The sequence below is a fragment of the Meleagris gallopavo genome, chromosome 3, assembly GCF_905368555.1.
Source record: "Meleagris gallopavo chromosome 3, MGAL_WU_HG_1.1, whole genome shotgun sequence".
Classification (NCBI taxonomy): Eukaryota; Metazoa; Chordata; class Aves; order Galliformes; family Phasianidae; genus Meleagris; species Meleagris gallopavo.
The window spans coordinates 30,134,460-30,152,116 of record NC_139406.1 but is presented as its reverse complement, the minus strand read 5'-3'; positions in this window follow the sequence as shown (position 1 = coordinate 30,152,116).

Below are 17,657 nucleotides of genomic sequence, written 5' to 3'. Positions count from 1 at the left end.
GGAGCAGACTTTTATTCCTTGCAGTAGTTACTCTAGCTTGAGCTTGTGTATTCTAGCTTGAGCTAGACTAACTAAGCTCAATAAGCATAGGCTTATTGTGGTAACAGCATATGGAAAGAAGTTCTTTTTAAGGCTACCAGTCATTGCAGGGAGGTAGTGTGCAGTGGAGTGACTTTATACTGGAAGCATCCTCTAGAACTGTGAAGGGCAGGTGTCTTCTGGATTTTCTAGGAACCCCTTTTGAAGTGTCTAATGGGTTGTTGTACATGTTGCTGCTTTCTGCAGTTCACACCTTCTATGTCCAGCATAGCATATATTCCTGGACACAGTAGTGCGGAGATCAGTTTCTGAGGCAATGTAGCATTGCTGGCAGCTGAAATTGAATTTTCTAGGCATGTGTTTTGGTATCCATGGATCATCATAATGTTTTTGCACAGACAGGCCTTTGCTCATCAGACATCCCTGACAAAGCAAGCAGAATTCTTATCATCCATCATTGGGAAAATCTGTTTGAGAATATTTCTTATATAAATAGTTTTGAAAATATGACTGGGTTGAAAATGAGCAGTACAAAAATCTGTGACATTTGTAATTGGTTTGAAAACTGACCTTTTAAGGGAAGCTAGGATAAAGGTTTTCTCTAATCTCTGTATCTGTGATTCCATTCACCATAGGATCTAACTTCCCGAGAGCTGGCTTTAAACCACTCTTTGCTCAGAAAAAAATAAATAGAGCAGGTAAGAGGCAAAACAGGAAGTCAGATAATGGGAGCACTTATTTTGAGGAAAAACTTTGCAGAAGTGTCAAGGCTGACAGACAGTAAGAGTAACGTTGGGGGAAGGGATTTTTATGTGATAGCCTTTTGAAGTCTCTGCTAATGAAGCTGCTTTACTACAGAGATGGCTACAAAGAATAATGTAGGAGAAAATGCACGATACTTTCTCATAGGCGCATCATAAAAACTGCAGTAGCACACCTCAGTTTTTCTATAAAACATGATTATTCCCTGAGGTGTTAGACCAGGAAGGACCAGGAAGTACAGTTCCCTTATGTCTAGAAGGAATGGATGATATTATAAGTAGCAGTACTGTGACTTGTTGAAGAATGCAACAGATTGCAGGGGTTGGAAGGGACTTCAAGAGTTCATTAAGTCCAATCCCCTTGTTAAAGCAGGTGCCATGCAATAGGTTGCACAGGTAGGTGTCCAGATGAGTCTTGAATATCTCCATAGAAAGAGACTCCACAACCTCAATGGGCAATCTGTTTTAGTGCTCATCACCCTTACTGTAAAAAAAATTTCTTTTGCGTGTTAGTACAAAACTTCCTATGTTCAAATTTTAGGCCGTTACACCTTATCATATCACTACACACCATCAAGAAGAACCTGACCTCATCCATTGGCCACCCAACTCCCTTTAGATATTTATAAACATTTATCAGATCTTCTCTCAGTTGTCTTTTCCCCAGGCTGAACAGACCCAGGCTTCTCAGCCTTTTCTCATGTGGAGATTTTCCAGGCCCTTAATCATCTTTGTGGCCCTCGACTGGACTCCTTCTAGGAGATGTTTTGTTTTGTTTTATTTTATTTTATTTTATTTTTACTTTGCAACCAATTCCTTACAGCCAAAGTGATCTGATGTCAGTCTGAAATGATGACCTTTTTTGTTTTTCTTTCTTCTTTCAAACAGGCACCCAGCAATTCTTGGGAAGGATGCTTCTGCAGCATTTTCTGTTGCAGCTTGAGGTTGCCTTCTCATGTAATACACACAAACTCATGAATTCACCATCCTTACTTCTTATTGCAGTGGTTTGATACTGTTACTTGAAGGCCAGTGATGGCTGAGCAGAGCCTTAGGTGCAGCTGTGGGAGCGCTAGAGGAATTAAGGCATTTTGGCTTTCTTCATGTGGTACTTCCTTGGCCTCAGTGTCTACCTGATAGTTGTTTCACATCTAAAATGTTAGTTTAATTGTTCTTTTGGCAAAATGATAAATAAGAGGTTTTTTTCTCCAAAAGCTGTGCTTGGGTATGGAAATAGTGTTGTATTTGAGAAGAAAAAAAACAAAACAAAAACACAACAAAAAAAAAACAGGAATAAGTTGGAAAAAAAATAATTTCACCTTGCCAGGGCTATGAAATGAAAAATGTACATATGTTTCATCTTTCTGTAAGATTAAGGGAGGCAGAGACAGAGATAGAGGTTACCATACTATAAATTTTCTCTGCACAGCAGAAAGAGCACAGCTGGAATACATGCCAGAACAGATTCTCTTTATACTGTTCAGTTGTACAGTGCAAAGTGCAGAAGGAGGATGCTATGTTTTTATGTTCAAAGCAAGCGTTGCTTTCACCTTATGCAGAGATGTTTTCGTCCACTTACAAACTTACCTACAAATATTTTATGTTAATATCCACCTAAACTTTAGATTATTTTGATGACGGGTGTGTGGAATGATGAAAAGGGAAGCAGCAAAATGCTTTCCTGTGTAGAAGATTGCCTTAGAAATCAAGAAACTGCTACATACTGTGAATACGAATGAAAGGTCTAAGTGTTTATCACTTTGTGATAGATATGTCTAGGATACTCAGGTTTTAAAGGGCTAGCATTACCAGAGTAACAATTCTGGTGTTAGGCATTCAGGTGCCATTCCAGAATGCCTCTTGGAAGCTATCTGGTTTAGATCCAAATCAAGCCCTATCTGATGGTGATGAATGATTCTGATGTATCTCAGTGAATTACTTGGCAGTGCCCCCTCTTCTTGAGTCTTTGGGTCACAGTTTGACAACATCATTTGCAGTGGCAGAGTGACATAAATATTGCCACACCTCATTGCAAGCTGCTCTCTACCCTCCTGTCTCCAGGTGTGCTTTCATCTATAGCCATGTTGTAAATCTGCCTTGGTTGCTCTTAAAAAAATAAAAAAATAAATAAAAATAAAAATCTTTCTAAAATAGAGACACTTTAAAGCCAGATCAGCTTGTGGCAGAACCGCATGACTTTATACAAATATAGCCAAGCTGTAGGGTGGACTGCCACAGGGAACCTGGCAGTACCTGCAGCCAGGACTGCTGTGAAAAGCTTTGCAATGGAAAATTGCAGCTCTTGCTGTGGACTAAGGAAGCACTTTATATTTTATATAAGGAATCTGAAGCAAAATGGGGCTAAGGACTCTTCTATGACAGATAATAGAATAGAGCTTTGTTGAAATAGCTTTGTTTCAGCAGACCTGAAGGATGTACTAATTCATGATCCAAAAGAACCTGTTCTACAACCATAAGCTATAAAATAGATGTATCCATACTTGCACTTTCACCAAGGTGAAAGGAAATCCTCCCTAGTAACTTGCACTTCTAGCGATGCTCCTTCCAAAATATGGGAATGCTCACTGTTCTCCTTACCTGCTAGAAAGCACTCTCCAAAACCAGAAATTAAGAGATTTTTTTTTAAACAAGAAAATACTGTTTATATGTCTGAGACCATTCAAAGGCTCTGAGAGTTAAGATCTGGGCTAAATTTGAACTGTGGCAGTTTTCAAACAAGTCCTTATGCAGTAAAGCCTTTTCTGCCTTTTGTGCCTCTGAACAATTCTCCTTCAAATTTCAGTGTTTAAAAAAAGATATATAATTTTTGTCAGCTACTTAAATACAGATAAATTCTCCATAATCATGGTTCATGGTTCAGTACTTCTAATTTATAGAAGTTACAGCTATAGAAAAACTATGAAGCAACACAAGGTTTAGGTAGGATTAGGGCTGAATTAGGCTCAAGTGGAAACATTCCCCTTGAGAATGGGCAGTTGCACTGTCCTGTAACCACTGAACAGTTTCTAACTACAAGAAATGCTGCCTTCCTAGCAGTGTTGATGAAACATCTGCTTACTATTAAAGCATATAAAATATAAACAAGAAAGATCTCTTCTGATTGAGTGATTTTAGAAACAAAACAGAAATGAGTGCATATGTTCTCCATGTTGGGGAACTTGGTCTGCTAGTGTTAAGTGATGTTAGAACAACAGGACAGATGCTAGAGAGAGGCTGGGGAAGGGTTAGGGATGGTTGGGGGCATATTTCAAGATACTTCTGCAGCAGCCTGAGCCTGTACTGGCCAAGAAAGGGTACGTTGGAGGCTGGATGCAGCATGGGTGCAGCTGCATGTGCCTGCTTCCTGATCCTGCTGGGCTGTGCTGGCAAGTTTGCTCACACAGGGCATTTCATCCCAGCTGCCTTATAATCCCTACTAGTTCTTACTTGTTCAACATCCTCTTCTCTGGAGAAAGGGCAAACTGTCAGGTCTTCAGTACAGGCTAAAAATAGCCATTTGAAAAGAACAGTAATTTCCAGTTTCGCGTGAAATGAAGTGCCTCCACTTTAAGGTGCGTACTGCTTAGTAGGTTGGCTATGTGGAACAGGATACTAAACAAAATGGGATGCTTACCATTACTAACAACCCTGGACTTTGCCTCTTAGCTTCCCTCTATTGTATGGTCTGCGTAAGAGGAAGGGAAAGCTCAGGATCTGAATCATGAACAGCTGCAAGAGGGAAGATTGTTTTTATTCTGAACTTTTCAGTTCTGATTTAAAAGCCAAGAGAGTCTGTGCCTATTAACTTTTGGTTTCATGTCCACTTTTCTTCAATATCTATTTTTTGCATGTTTTATTAAGCAAGCATTTAGAGTGGAGCAAATTTCTAAGGAGCAAATTCCATAACATGTGGCAGTAGTCTCAGTAAAATGTTAAATACTTTCTTTTAGAATACCTTTCTTTTAGCAGTGGATCTTGTGAGCTGTGGTCTTGCAGTAAGCTTGTGAAGCTGAGTGATGGTCAGAGAGGAAGAGGATCATAAGGAAAGCTGAGTTCTTTACACTTAAGGAACCTAACAAACTTGCAGGACAGCACAAACACAAAGTAACTGTGACTGTTCCTGTCACTGATCAGGAATGCTGCTGTGTGCTGCAATAGCAGGGAGGCCTGCCTAAAACTTAGTTATGAGAAATGAAAAAGATACGCTACTAGGTTGTACACATGAAGCAAATATTTCCATAATGCCTATATTACGAGTGCATTTTAAAGTCTTTCTAGATATGAAAGTTAGTGTTATTCTTCTAAAGTTATTGCTGTCAGTGGTCTATAGCTTATTTTTGTTACCTATTTTTATACAACCTAGGAAAAACAGATAAGAGTTGGTTGTCGAAAGTTGAATGAGTGGTAGGTTGTAGCATGTACACCTGTAACAAGAAGAGCATCATCGGAGTAGTGTAAGAGGAGATCACTGAGCTTAACTTACTCTGTTTAAGTCATTTTGTGTTAAAGGTTAGGTGTTGCTTCTGCCGAATAGAATCATAGAGTCATTAAGGTTGGAAAAGACCACGAAGATCTCCTAGTCCAACCGCCAGCCCTTCCCTACCATGCCCACTGACCATATCCCTCAGTGCCATACTCACACAATTCCTGAACACCTCCAAGGACAGTGACTCTACCACTTCCCTGGGCAGCCTGCTCCAATGCATGACAATTTGGAGAGAAAATTTTGTTCTAATATCCAACCTGAACCCCCCTGGCACATGCAGCTTAAGGCCATTAAAGTCTTTCTATATTTCATCGGGAGTGTACTTTTAGTACAGTGACTATGATATTTGTAATATCTGAGATGAGTTCAGCAGACTTGTGAAAAGCATATGACATCTTCAGATAAGTCTGGAGAATAAGAATGGAAGACTGTGCATGAGATATAAAACCTTTGTGGAAAAAGGCAGCTTCTCCATTCTCTGCATTCATATGAGGTGCTATTTATTTTATGTTCATCTAAATCTTCATTAGCTGTCTCCACAACCAAGAAGAAGTCAGTCTGTTGTGAATTGTAGTTGGTCTGACTGCCATCATAGCAGAATATAGCTATACCCTTTCCATTTGTTTTGCATCTAGATTTTTTTTTTTTCTTCAGAATGAAAACTGAAAGGATGGTGCTTAACTGTATTAGATTTTATTGACTGCAAGAAAATAATGATTGTTTGAATTCACTTTAGGGAAAATTTATGAGATGTGTTTTAAAAAGAATTTGAAATGATACAACTGATGCAGCACTAACATTTTGTTTTCCAGGTCTGAATTTTGCTCAGTGAATGAGCCCAAATTTAGAATTTCCCTGAGCTATTCATCTAGATATTAGGATTCTTAAAAGGAATAAAGCTTTCTTTTTTTTTCTTTTTTTCTCTTTTTTTTTTTTTTTTTTTTTTGCGGGGGGAAGGGGATTATACTTTCAGTCCCTTTGTTCTCTATTTGATAGCTGTTTGGAGAGGGAAAAAAGAGAAAAACAACCTAGCAATAATCTGCAGAATGCCTTGTGATCTTTTTTTTCCATTGCCAAGTTCATAGTGGACAGCTAGGCTTACATGTTGAGCTGATCCCATCATATTCCATTGATGGAAAATAGCTTTTGTTCTGGCTAAGTTGAATCCTGATGGTTTTTCATGATGGGGGAGGAATAATTACTGTGCCTTGCTCCTTCTCATCAGCATGTTGGCCCACTGCCTGGCTTTTTAGTACCAGGTGTTACAGGCAGCAGTAACTTGTTCTGTTTTTCGCTAGCTTGTCCTTCAGCAACCAGTGTTTTCATGGTTGTTTCACCTTGTTTGCTAATGGCCCCGCTTTCTAACACCCAGCTATCTTACTTCCACCGTGCTGCTGTGTGCTGATACTTTACCATTAATCATTTTCACTTCTTCAACTACTTGAGTATTCACAAGATGTCTCAAAGTTTGTTTTATGTTGCTCTGTTTTCTTTCTGCTGTTTTTCCTCTGATTCTTCAAGGACTCCTATACAAATACAAGCAGATGGCTATCAAGCAAGTTGCAATCAAATGGTGAGCTTATGCTTTGACCAAGAGAATGCATAAATGTATTCTTTTTCCTTGTAGGCCAGCTTAGAATGTTTTTTTATCAGGTGACCTTTCCCCACTTCTGTGAAGTATTAATGCAGTCAATGTGCAGTGGTGGCTACTTTCTGTAGGCAGTTATGCTTTTGCATTCAGGAATGATAAAATTTAATGGACTGATGCTGTTGTAAAATCACGATGAGGTATTGCACCAAATAGAACAGTTCATTCATTTGACCTCATAGAAAATACCGGTGTGGTCTGGTCTATGGTTTGGCTGAATCTAGCTGGTCCATACTAGTAGAATCACTACAGACTTGGTCAGAGCTGTGGGGAGCAGTCCATGGTGAGGTGGGAGGGCTGGGAGAGCTGTGCCTGTAGGAAGCAACACAGGATCACTTTGTGAAGGAGGGATCCTGATTGTGAAGGAGTAGCAGAGACAGTTATGGACTGACCAAAGCCTCTATTCCCCGTTCCTCTGTGGAGCCCAGAGAGGAAGGTGGTAGGAGAAGATGAATTGGGTGGGAGGTGTTTTTGGTTTGCTTTTGGTTCTCACTCCTCCGGTCTGTTATCAGTAGGCAATAAATTATATTCATTCCTTTATGCTGAGGCTGTTCTGCTGTAATAGCAATTGGCAAGTGATCTCTGTGTCTTTTTTTCAACTCTTGAGCTTTACTTTCTGCTCTGTGTTTTCTAGACCTCCTCCTTTGTGGAAGAGGGAGGAGTGTGAGAACAGTGTGGTGGAGCTGTGCTTTGTTGCCTGGCTGTTGTTAAACCAGCCAGCTCTTTGAGAGCTGAAAGATGTTAGATTTGTTCTAATTGCTTTACCGGAAATGAGTTGACAGCCTTTCTTGTCCATCTGTTAGCTGGCTGGAAAATGGGCACCAGTATCTGTACGGCAGTCAGCCAGCCAACAGCCCCCTTTATCTGCATAAGAGAGGTAGAAGATAGATGTTGGCACATCTTACCAGGATTTCGGTGTCTGTCTTTGAAGGAAAAGCTCTGAGGATGTGAAGTTGAGTTCTGCTGTTCTGGCAAAGCTGTGCTGCCATGGCACAGATGATCGGAGAGGTTTCCTTTTCATTTACAGTGAGCACGGTAAAATATTTTAGCTTGGGGAAACTGCTGCCTGCGGTGACCCTGTCCAGACTGAGTTATGTCTGGTTATAAAATAGTGATTTATTATTTGAGTTATGGGGCCTTTTGGGAAGGAGCGAAAATTGCAGTAGGATGTGGGGTAGAAAGCCACAGTGGAACCCACAGGAAAACAGTGGAGACAACACCTCAACACTTACTACCAGGCCACAGGCTTCCTGTTTATGTTATATTAAAGGAGCTGGAAAAGGCCTGGCTGCCCACATGCATGAGTTCTGGCAGGCTGCTGACGTCTGCTGCCAGCCCAGGACTCCTCATTGCACTGCAGCCCTTCGGGCTGGTGCTGAGACACTGTTCTTTTATTTTTCTTGGTCCCTCCGGTCCCAAAATATCAATAATTTTAAGATACTGTAAGCAAAAAATATTTGAACAGATTACTAGGAGGTACTGCTCAGGCCTGCTCTGCCGTGCTAGACTGCTAAAGCAAATGTTGAGGAAAGAATTCTCTTCATAAAAAGGGTCTGAGAATGCTGTCTGTCTTCAGGTTTTTGTTGTTTTTTAATTTTGCAGGGTTTTTGGTAAACTTAAACTGCAGAAATGCCGATGTATTTCTTCTGACCCGTGGTATAATGTAGAAGTATATCAAAGGCTCTGTTCCAGGAAAAAGGAATCACTGGCTCACATCCTAACAACTAGATGTTTTATGGCCTTAGGCTCTTAATGATGCATAGATATGATTCAGACCCCTTCATTCAGCACTGCGTCTCACAAATCCCCTTGGCTGAGGTTTAGCCAGGCCATGCTCCCTCACCTGTGACACTGTTCCAAGTTAGACTGTGATCACGATCTATTGCATAGCTGACTGTGGGGCCCAAACCAGAAAAGCTGTGATGACCTATCACCCTGGAAGAGCCGTATTTCTTTTTGACGGGTTGTCTCTGCTGTTCTGCTGAGGTCCCGCTCACAGCCTGGCTCTTAAAATTCACGACTAGCACTGTCAAGCTGTTCTGTCCATGCTGTCACTGTGACTAATTGTACCCACAAGCAGCATCTTTATCCTGTACAGGGCAAGGGGAGATGCCTTGCATCTTATGTTACCGGTCAGTGGGGGGCCCTGCAGACCTGCTGCATTGGTATCATCTACAAGCTTTGATTACTGTTTCCCTGTCTTGGTCTGGCTCTCTTAGCGCGAACAACTCTGTAGCTCTTTAATACTTCCCAAATTTTCACATTCCTTTCTATATTGGTGCCTCTGTGCCTTATTATTTCAGTGGAGTAGCTAATTAAAAAGCAGAATCTCAATATTATTGGTATTTTTTTCTTCTTCCCTTCCTGCATTTTGCTTCTGAACTTGGTTTGTAGCCTGGAGCTCAACAGTGGGGAGCTTTCTGTCTGTGTTTGTTGCTGAGCAGAGATGGGAAGGGGCCAGAGCAGCTTTGTAACGCTGATGAGACTGGAGATGGAGGGAAGGAAATATTCTTCTGGCCCTCGTGAATGAGTGCAAGGCTGAGAAACAGCATTGATTCACATACAGTTACATTGTCGAGGTTGTGGCCCTCTATTCAATCTTGATGTGGAAGTCAGTAGTGCTGTCCCGTGTGTGCTCAGAATAAGCCGTTGAAATGGCTTAACATGCCTATAACACCAGAACCAAGCGGTTTTTGGTACCCTATAGGTTTTTGTTCTGTGCCAGCATGGATAAGTCAGCATAGATAAGAGCTTTATTTCCCTTGCTTGTAGTATTCATGGAATCTCTCCTCTACTCAGGTGTGTTTTTATGAAATCTGTAGAAACCTCAGAGACCTGTAACATACTGACAGCACAGTTTCTGAAGAGAAACAGCACAAAGCTTGCATCAGCTGAATTTTCATGGCAAATCAGGTTGAGCAAAGGAAAAATAGCAGCTCTTGGTTTTTTTTTTTTTTTTTTCTTTTTTTCTGTCCTGCTTCTGCAATGCTGTTAGAATTGTTTAAGTGTTTTTGTCCACCCATTGTTTCCTTGTTGGAGTTCGGGTACTGTGCCTCTTCAGGCTATGAGAGATGGCTTGTGCTGAAGCTCAGGAAAGCAGTGATTGAGTGGAGAGGTGCCCCCTAGCAAGGGGCTCATTTTCTACTCATGCTCATCAGCAAGTGAAAGCACGTGCAGTGCAGCAGTGAGATAACTGTAAGTATAGCCTTCAGAGTCATTCATCTCTTTAGTGCCTGGAGCTGAACCTGAACAGCAAACTCCAACTGTCTCAGCAGAGAATGAGGGATATGGCTCATGCTGGTACTGAAGTGTTAGTTCAATAGCCACTCACAGTTATAAGAGGCTGAAGTTAGATGCATTGGCAAGAGATGCTGGGGATGAGGGTTCCTAACCTAGAAGATATTATTGATTTATCATACTTTGTCTTTCCCAAGTTTATTTTGCTTCCCCCTCAACTTTTTTCTTTCACCTGAAGCTTTTTTTTTTTATTATTCCTTTTTCCTTCCTCCATTGATTAAGACTGTGGAGTTGAAGTAATGTTGCTCATAAAGATTCGTAATGAAAGTAGATAGGTCTCTTGATGGGACTCAAACTGTTCAAAGCATCTAAGAAATTCTTAGCTGAATTCAGTGCCTCCTGGCAGAGATTTATGTTTTTATTCAAGTACAGTTCACCACAAGACTTGGAGATCATTGCTTTGAAAGGTAGTGAGAACCTGGTCTCAGACAACTTTTTATTTAAGAGCTTTCTGATTAAAGATGGTCATAAATGATGTCTCAGATTTGTTTCTGTGTGGTGAAGTTGCATGATGGGTGCCTCACTCCACTGCGTTGACAGCTGCTCAGAGGAAATTTTGGGGAAGGGGGAAGGATGTTTGGAGAAACTGGGAGAAGGAGGCAGGAAATAAAATATCTTTAGCAAGAGATATTAGCATTGGAGAAGTGGATTAGCCCTATTCATTTTAGGAGGAGAGGGGGATATTGGCCTGCTCCATTCCTTGCAGCTCTGCAGGGCCTGGGTGAAAATGCTGGAGTGGACTAAGAGCAGAGCATGATGATCCAAATGGGGAAATGTACCTTTGTTGAATGGAGGGTGATGGAGGGAGGCTTCTGTTGGCAGTATCACCATCTCAGTGATGTATTTCAGTAATTTCAGTAGACATCTGCAGAACTCAGGACTGATTCCTATTGTATGTATTTAAGCAGTGCTTTGATTTCTTTTTTTTTTTTTTTCCCCCTTTTTTCCTCCCCCTCCCAGTTTTGTCTGTCATGTTTCCAAACAGTTCTTGTTGCAGCACAACTCTCAAACCAACACTAGTGGTTCCTGAGCAAGTGCTGCAGTAGAATCTTTGGAGATAACCCAGACAGCACAAGCTATTTGTCATCATTTGCCTGTATTGTTCTGTGGCACATGAAGTGCCAACAGGTGCCATTTAAGATGCTTCTCTCTCTGACAATGACTTTTTAATAGCTGCAGAATGATCCCTGCTGCCCTTGCATAGCCAGGCCAGCTGGTTGTATGTATCCCAAGGCTGTGACTCCACCAGCAACTTTTAAATTAAAACTCAAAAACTGGTGTAAGTTCACAGAAGAGTAAAGCATTGAGTGTGGGGACTGCTATCGAGAGGCAAGGCGAGAGCACAGATTTTTCAGCCAACTCTGGAAGGTCTGTTGTTCATCTGCCAGTGCATTGTTCCAGCCTGAGAATGGGCACCCTGCCATTCTCACAGATGGGCAGAAGAGCAGGCTGGAAGGAGATGGGCATTGCGTGTCAAATGTTTCTGTTAGTGGACTGCAACCTGGGATCTTCAGATAACAGCGCTTACAACCAGGGCCTGTAGTTATGGGCTGGTTATGGTGTAGATGAACATGTTATGAAAAACGGAGACAAATGTTTATTCTAATACGGTAAGTACCCAGATACGGTAACTCCTGACAGACAGCCAAGCTGCGGGAGACTGAAACTGTATGCCGAAAGATCTGGGGTTACTGAATTACTTTAGAAAATGTCTTCAATATGAATCTTTCCTCTGCACAAACCCTTCCTCCTTGAGTGCCCCCACAGGGATAAGCTCAAAGGCAAGCAGCGCTTAGAAGGCTGTTTAGTTGGGAACTGCATTTGTGAGACATTTTTATGTGGACGGCCCACAGCATTTTGGTGAAATAAAATGCCAAGTTAATAAAAGTGTTATGAAAATGAATCTGCTGTGATTGGAAAAAGCTGGGCCATATTTTTTATAAGTGTGCTAAGACCCAGAAAATGAGTTATTTGGAATAGATATTCCTGGCCACAGTGAGGTTTGGGATGGACATGTAAGATGTGCAGTTTTCTCTTCTAGCTTTTCACCCTGCTGTTCTTGTGCAAACACTGTCACAACTCATGTCCTGGAAGAGATGAATTAGGTTTTCTTCAGTCCAGACTGCTTTGCTCATATCCCAACATGAGAGTGGATTACAGGTCCCTCCAATAAACTTTCTGTCTCTCTAAGTACAAAAGCAGACTTTGGGACAGGAGGGGAAAGTGGCCTGTACTATTTGTATCCAAGCTCACTCTGCTGTGTTTGATCCAGCCCTTTGTGCTGTGCATGGCACTAGAACTGTTTGGGGGATGCTGGTTTTTTTTGAGCTAACAAGAACAAACACCCATCTGTTTGTAACTTGCCCACTCTGAGCTGATAGCAAGCTTCTTTGCTGAGTTTTGTAGAAAAAGTAGAGATTATACATCTCAACTGGGCATTAACGCCGATGCCTATTTTTTTTCTGAAATTCTTGTTACTGGTATGCACTGTCTTGTAGGTTTGGAGGACTTGGGGTAATTCTTGTTGCACTGTTAAAGAAGTACCTGACCCTTTCTTTTTAGTGATTAGATCAGTGATATCTTTGTGATGTCACTGCACTTACACACTGTGGTAGTATTTAGCTATTTGTACAGCAGTAACAGCAGTTCATAATGTGCCGTGACTTGGAGTATTGTGTAGGCTGACCTGAGTGAGCTAGCTCTGGAGTCAGGATAGTGCCTGCTGGGTCACAAACCTGCCCTTGGGATACAACAGCTCAGGGACCTTTGCATTGAAGACATACTGTGTGATGGGAATGCATCAAATAAATCTTCTCACCTCTGCCTTCATTAAGGCCAAACAGGAGAGTTTTAGGGTTATACCTATAACATGAAAACATCTTCAGATGCTCCAGTCTCCAGGAAACTGCACAAGCAGCAGCAGCAGCAAGATCTGAGATATCTTACGTTTTGGGAATCTGAAGAGATGGGCAGAATTAGCTTAATTAAAGTAATTATTTAGGGACTTTCAGGACTAAAGTTCTTGTCTTGATTATTTGAAGCATCTGCCTATTGGGACTGGGGAGATTGATTTGCTTGATTCTTGTTGCCACCACTTCCCTGGTGACTGTTGTGTGTGTGTTTCAGCTTGTGGGGTGGCTGTATATGTGACACTGAGAAACATTTACTGCTACCTGGCATGAGTTACAGTTGGTGCCCCTCTCTGCCCAGATGTTTCTTGGAAAAGTGACAGAATAAAGCACTTGTACTGCCTAGCAGCACCACAGATGTGTAATTCTGATGTGTGTTTCTTTGTGCCGTGGCTGCGGGCAGTTCAGGAATTTTTAGAGGGAAAATGGAGATCATCAGACTTTGTACCTTCGTGGGACTGACTGATTGATGGGATTCCTTGTGTTTCAGTGCTGCTGGTTAAATATGAATCCTGGAGGTATGATCCTGACTGAGCCCCACTACATTTATAAGGCTGAAGTTCAGCCCTTGTCGAGGTATTTCCTGAGGATGCATGCTTACCTTTAACTGCCAGAATTCCACTGATAATTACCTAATATATATCTGTAGAAGAATGAAATCTCCAAATTCCTTTCTCTTCTTCTATTTTGCATCTTAAAATGCTGTCTTTAAAATAAAGGAGTTTAATAACATTTTTAGGCAATTACCAGTTCAGAAATTGAACAGCTGGAGGTGATCCTATTCAACTTACGTATAAAATAGGGAAGTTATACTCAAGATATCACAGGCTCTGCTGAACAGCAGTCATTTCCCAGAGATGGCTCAAGACACCCCAGGGGGGTTGAGTATCTGGGCAGGTTTAGGTGGGCCACACTATTTTCACCTCTCTGAGCCTGCATTAACCCTACTATTCCCTTTTCCCAGTCTTGCTGGCATGCTTTTAGGCACAATGCTCCCATTTACCACTTAAGAGTGCAAATGGATTCATAATACCTCCCTGTTCTGGTGCAGGTAGTGAATCCCACTGCTCTTTTGAAGAATGTGCCAGCTCCTGAGTTCAGCAAAGCATTGAAGAGGAGACAAAAAGAGGCTTGGGGAAGGTTCCTAACCCGAGTATTTTGTACTTCAGCTACGGCAAGAACTGTGTAGTTGTACACAAAACAATAAGTTGCTTCAATCTCCCTTTCACTGAGGAGTATTAATTAACATTAGGTACAAGTTCTGAAGAATTCAGATTCTGTGGGGCCATGGGGTTTCTTTTCTGAATTGCATGTTTCTGTGGTGATACTTCTTTCTTTGGCACCTACCTGCAAGCAAACAGTTGCTCCTCCATTTTCCACCATGTTGCTCCAATTCCCATCTTCTCTTTTAAGTATTGGCCTTCTCCTCCTTGTCTCCCTTCTGTGGTCTTCAAGCCTGACACCTGGGTCTTTGTTTTGCTTCTGTGGAAATTAGATTCTTTCTGCAAGTTCCAGAGAAGTAAGGGGAAAACAACTTTATCAAGGACACTGTGACTCTTTTGTTCCCCCAAGTTGCATTGGTTCAGTTATTGATAATCATTAACTATCAGTCTCTTTTGAGATAGATCTTCCAACACTTTTTTCCCTCTCCAAAGTACAGGGAGTAGCAGGCAGAACACAGTAAAAGTTATAAAAATAGAGATGGTTCATAAAATCAAATTGAAATTCATAAATCATACTTAGGCAGATTGCCTACATTGTCTTTCGCCCATCCATTATGGAAAAAATGGGCGTATTTATACGCACACTCTCTCACCGTAAGTACCATGTTTTCATCATAATGAACTGTTAATTAAAATTGCTTATATTTCAGGTATTACTATTGTGATTTAGTTAATAGTCCAAAGAATATAAATGATCATTTACAGTTGTCTGATCTTGAGGCAGCTTTAAAAGGATTCTTTTAATCATCTCATGTAATTGTTACTCTGCGATATTCCCTAGAGCTATATGGTTATGTCTGTGGAAAAAATATATATATATTCTTACTGCTGATAGTTAGAAAAAAAAGAAAATCCCATATGCTTATTATGTCTTCTAGCTCAAGACCAAATTGTACAGAAATAAAACCCCAGGAGAGCTGAATTATAATTTGAAATGTTAGGGAGATGGAAGAAGCATAGTTAGAAGTGGAGGAAATACAAACATGCTAAAACAGTGAAAGCACTTTAAAAATATGACCAAATGTAATTGAAGTGAAAGCTGTAGAAAAAAAAATAAACACAACAAATCAGAACAATGCTAACAGTAATTAATTACACATACTATGATTTTTTTATAAGTGCTTTCAAAAGCTCAGGGTCCATAGGAAGCCAGAAGTAGTCTTTCAGATGTGTCAGAGGCAGCAGATGACTGCAGTATATGCAAATAGATTTGCACTGTTATCGGGAATTAAGGTACTGATGGAATAAGGGGTATTTTTCCTGTAACTTCTCTGCAAGGGTCCCTTGAATACCAGCAGAGTGGAAAGGGCAGCTGGTTGAGCTGCATCACTCCAGGGCTTCGTTAGATTCAATTCATATTGTTCAGCATTGCCTGTAATCCAAACTGTAGCTGGGAGGAAGACCTGTAGTCTGAGCTGGTTGTCCTATGCTAGGAAGAATACATTTTGTTAGATGAGGAATGGAGCAGAATGGGGAGGCCCACTTTTCAATTTTTCGATACTTGCAGGTCTTGAAAATATGCAGTTTATGTGCAATTCACAAGGTTGCATTTGCAAAGTGCATAACAGTGACAGCAGGGGTCTAGTGGGTCAATAAGGAGATAATAGAAACCTTGTCTCTGCAGAGCTAGACTCAGACCAAAACCTGATGAAAAAATACGGGTATAAGTCCTGGGAGAGAGAAAATTGGACTAAAGCTACTTTAAATTTATCTAATGTTTTTAATTTTTCAGATAAATAAAATGACCGTGCAGGTTAAAATATGGGCATGGAGACTTAGAAAGCAGTGGAAGATAAATTCTCGAGGAATTTGGAAAAATAAATCACTAATACAGGATTTTCTGCTTGAAATATTCATTTTAGGGAAAAACTCTTGTATTAGTTACTCTGCCATCATACCTTTCTTCTACTTTTCTGGAACTCCTGTGTGTTTTGTTTTATCAACGGTTTGCTAACTAAATCTGAAGCTGCAATCGCTTGGATTATGTTTGTTTTTAAGGAGACCTATAGGGATTAGAAGAAAATCTGTGGAAATTATCCTTCTCTGTGTACATCCCTGTGTTTAGTAACTGAAAGCAAGTGTTGCTTGCTCTTCTTCCTCTCTCCGTTCTCTGCCTCTTCTGAGCACCCCTAAGCTCAGCCTTCCCTTCACACTTGTCTTCAGATCACTGCACCTGGGAGGTATGCAAGCCTCTCTGAAGCCCAGCTTTGGCCAAAATGCTTTCCTACCAAGAACGGTGGCCATGAGAATACCAACCAGCATCACTCTCCTCTGCTGCCTGTAGGTTCCCTGAAGTACTTCTGGCCCCTTGAACCTGGAAAACATGGAGATGATAACAGCAAGGATTTTTCAACATTGAGCTGCATTTTGCAGAGCTCTTTCTATCACTGCACCTTACTCTTCACAAAGCTTACCCAAAAATTTCTAAATCCTCAAGTGCTGTTGGCTGTGCAGACATACTGAAGAAGTCAATTCCTAGCCATGTTGGTACATGCAGTTAGAAGTTTACATGTGGAAGGGGAAGATTCTTTCAGCATCTTTGTCTACTTTAATGTGAGCAATGAGGAAAAGCTCCTAGTTGGTGTTTTGTGTCATGCTTCTGAATAGGTGAATATGTATACTAGAGTTTCATGTGGGGGCTGGCTTAAACGTTGGACGTAAAGTTTACTGTTAGAGCGGTGAGGTGCTGGAACAGGCTGCCCAAAGAGGTTGTGGATGCCCCATCCCTGGAGGTGCTCAGGGCCAGGGTGGATGGAGCCCTGGGCAGCCTGGTATACTATTAAATGTGGAGGTTGGCAGCCCTGCCTGTGGTGGGGGGGTTGGAGTTTAATGATCCTTGAGGTCCCTCCCAACCCAAGCCATTCTATGATTCTATGAAGTGACTTAGTATACATCTTGTCCCACTGTAATTGAACTTCATGGGATAGACTTCACATGATATATGTCTATTTTGTTGTGTCTTTAGAGAGCAGATAGCCCTATAGTATTATTTCCGCAAATGAGCCTGACCATTAGGGTTTACCTGGGGCCACCTGGGAAGGCTGCCTCTGAAAGGCAAACTCCCTACTCAGGTCGGTTAACTGAGCTGTGGCCTCACCAGCCTCGTCAAGCTCATTTCCTTTCACTCTCACTTGTCCACATTCTGCTTAACTGTTTCAAAATTCCTTTTCAGAAAAGAATTGGTGTTATTGTAGTAGCCCAGTAAATGTGAAGCCCTTTGCCTATGACAGCAAAATAGAACAAAGATGCTTCTTCTTCCCTATTAGTTATACTGTCCATGAAGACAAAGATGAG